Genomic DNA, 3,108 nt, shown 5'->3' with positions numbered 1-3,108 from the left:
AATAGTCAAGTTTATTTGCAGAAAAATAATTCGCAATAAATCCATTGCCAATATTTTAGAATGTTCAAAAATTACAAAAGAAATTTTATTTTTCCAATTGAATCGAGATATTCTTTCGAAGAAATAGAAATATATGTAATTAAATAATAATTTTATTTTGCAATTGAGTCGAGAGGATATTCTTTCGAAGAATATATAATCTTTACATCCTATACAATTTTCGAAATATTCAGAATTCTGCAAGTGAATTTTTTCATAAATTATAGAAAAATAAATCACGATAAATCCAAAATTACAATTTTCCAATTGAATCTAGATAACATTCTATCGAAATAAAATAAAATATACATATATAATTCTCGAAATATTCAGAATCCTGAAAACAAGAAATCCTCCTAACGAAGATGACGCAGAGTAACATTTGTAAAATCTATTGATAATAAAACAAACTGGAAAAAACAAGGAATCTCTAATAAATTCTCACAGAATGATCACTATAAGTAAAATCGATATTCGTTCGAAGAAACGGAATTAAATTACTTTATCGACCATCGTTCCTACGAATCCAAGATAAACAAAGACGGTCACGTTTCGAGTCACAGAACCTTTACCTTTCCTCCCTTCGTTTTCCCCAATCTCTTTCACGATACCCCAGCAATAGCCCAGTTAACCCCTAGATACTTTCCATATTTTCCATATTATTAGCTGGCGCACGTCCAATCGTTCCCTCGAAACGAAAACCCCGAGCATGCGCCATAATCCCCAAGAATTGCATCGTTAAAATCGGTGAGGATGCTAGAAGGGATTGATGAACGAGGCAGGGTATGATTTAGTAGCGCATAAACATTACCGCGAGCGTGTTATTAACATCATGTGAATACGCAGCGAGGGAACGAGCGTTTCTTGAAGCGTGATAGAAAGTTGAGAGGAGTTGTGCGCGCGCGTGTGCGTTCATTGGGGGCAACTTGTTCGATCCTATTCATTTTTCATTTTCAACGAGCGTATTAGGATATTTCAGAATTTTAGAATTTTATCATTTTATCTGATTAAAATTCTGTACAACACTCGTTACATTGGTGTACATGTTACACGGTTTGATTGCGTTTAACTGATGTTTCAATTACTTGGGAATAATATTGGAATAATAATATTGGATAGAATCGAGCTCGTAATAGGATGTTTTAAGTATTCGTGCGAGTACGTGGATTTTTTTCAGATAAAAAAAGAAAGGAAAGAAGAATATTCGTAAGAAGTATTTATATTTTGGAATATGTGTTAAACAATGTTTTTTTCACGTAACATATTTTCGATACACGAAGAAAAATTTACATCGATACTAGTGTTGTGATGTTGAAATTCGTAGAGACGTTAATTATCTTTGCCTTCCTAATTCTCTGAACATGTTTCGCGAATATTATTCAATCGAGCATAAATTATATATTAATTCTCATCGCTAGATCAATGTGATAAATCAATCAGGATAAGTTGATAGATACGTTAGTAGGTATTTAAGTCATTCTTACAGAATGAGAGAAACCAAAATTCAAAATTCATAATTTTATGGAATCGTGGATCCAAGAGAAAGGGAGAAAAAGAAAAGAAATTGCATATACGCGTGGATTGACTCGGCCATTGCGAACCAAGCTCGCCCGGAAGATGGCGCAGTTGAGTTAATAATAATATTTAAATCGTCCCTACAGAGTGAGAGAGATCAAATTTCAAAATTCAAAATTCAAAATTCTATGAAATCGCGTACGTGAGTCCAAAAAAAAAGAAAAAGAAAAAATTGCAAATATACATGGACTGACTGTCGGCCATTGCGAACCAAGCTCGGCCGGAAGATAGCGCAGTTGAGTTACGTTAATGAGTTAGCGATATTTAAATCATTTCTACAGAATGAGAAAGATCAAAAATTCAAAATTCAAAATTTTATAGAATCACGTACGTGGATGCAAAAGAAAGAAAGAAGAAGAAAAAAAATTGCAAATATATGGATTGACAATTGGCCATTGCGAACTAAGTTCGGTTGAAAGATTGAGTTACGTTAATAGCGATATTTAAATCATTTCTACAGAATGAGAAAGATCAAAAATTCAAAATTCTATAGAATCACGTACGTGGATCCAAAAGAAAGGAAGAAGAAGAAAAAAATTGCAAATGCACATGGACTGACAATTGACCATTGCGAACTAAGTTCGATTGGAAGATTGAGTTACGTTAATAGCGATATTTAAATCATCTCTACAGAATGAGAAAGACCAAAAATTCAAAATTCAAAATTATACAGAATCATGTATATATGGATCCAAGAGAAAAGAAGAAAAAAAATTGCAAATATACATGGACTGATTGTCGGCCATTGCGAACTAAGTTCGGTTGGAAGATTGAGTTACATTAATAGCGATATTTAAATCATTTCTACAGAAAAGAGCAAAATTCAAAATTCAAAATTATACAGAATCATGTATATATGGATCCAAGAGAAAAGAAGAAGAAAAAAAAAGAAACAAATTGCAAACACGCGTGGACTGACTGTCGGCCATTGCTCGGCCGGAAGATGGCGCAGTTGAGTTACACGAGAACGCGCACGCGCCTCGTTGTGAGAAACGCCTCGAATACGATCGGACGGAAGATCACACGGTGTCGATAACATTGTTCCCTCTCGTCCATCACTTTTACCCCTTACCGTTTCATACGCAATCTTATTCCGCGCCGCATTTAACATAGATCCCTCGTAGACCGAGCCCTGATCCCTCTTCCCTCCTCCCCTTCCACCCTCCAACTCCTCGCGAAATTCTCCTCTCGAGAATGCGCGTTCGACGCTCGTTAAATATTCTTGACGCGTACCGTATGGGAAATCTGTACATCTACAGTCATGGCGCGAAAACACTTATGGGTTTTTAAACCGAGGCCATAATCGTTGCTCGAGAGAAAAATAATTCGTGGGCGAGGCTGCAATTACAATACATTTCTTGTTGTTTTTCTTCTTCTTCTCCTTCTTCTTCTTCTTCTTCTTCTCAATAAACTCCTTTCTCCTTCGTTTCGATTCTTATTTCTTCTCCCCTTGTTTGGATAATAATACGGGTTTTACGATAATGCTCCCCCACC

At 35.4% G+C, this 3,108-nt stretch overlaps 2 protein-coding genes across 3 annotated transcripts in view; one reads left to right on the top strand and one right to left on the bottom strand.

Annotated features, from left to right (window-relative positions):
• LOC102676856 (cadherin-99C) overlaps window positions 1-3,108 on the top strand; it is a 132,785-nt gene that overhangs the window by 58,045 nt on the left and 71,632 nt on the right. The gene's annotated exons all lie outside the window — the stretch shown is intronic.
• The window catches only part of LOC102672530 (uncharacterized protein C15orf61 homolog), a 91,111-nt gene that overhangs the window by 36,527 nt on the left and 51,476 nt on the right, over window positions 1-3,108 (bottom strand). The window lies entirely within an intron of this gene.

The sequence above is a fragment of the Apis dorsata genome, unplaced genomic scaffold, assembly GCF_000469605.1.
Source record: "Apis dorsata unplaced genomic scaffold, Apis dorsata 1.3 scaffold_102, whole genome shotgun sequence".
NCBI lineage: Eukaryota > Metazoa > Arthropoda > Insecta > Hymenoptera > Apidae > Apis > Apis dorsata.
The sequence above is the reverse complement of the archived record's forward strand: the minus strand, read 5'-3'. Positions and strand labels throughout refer to the sequence as shown.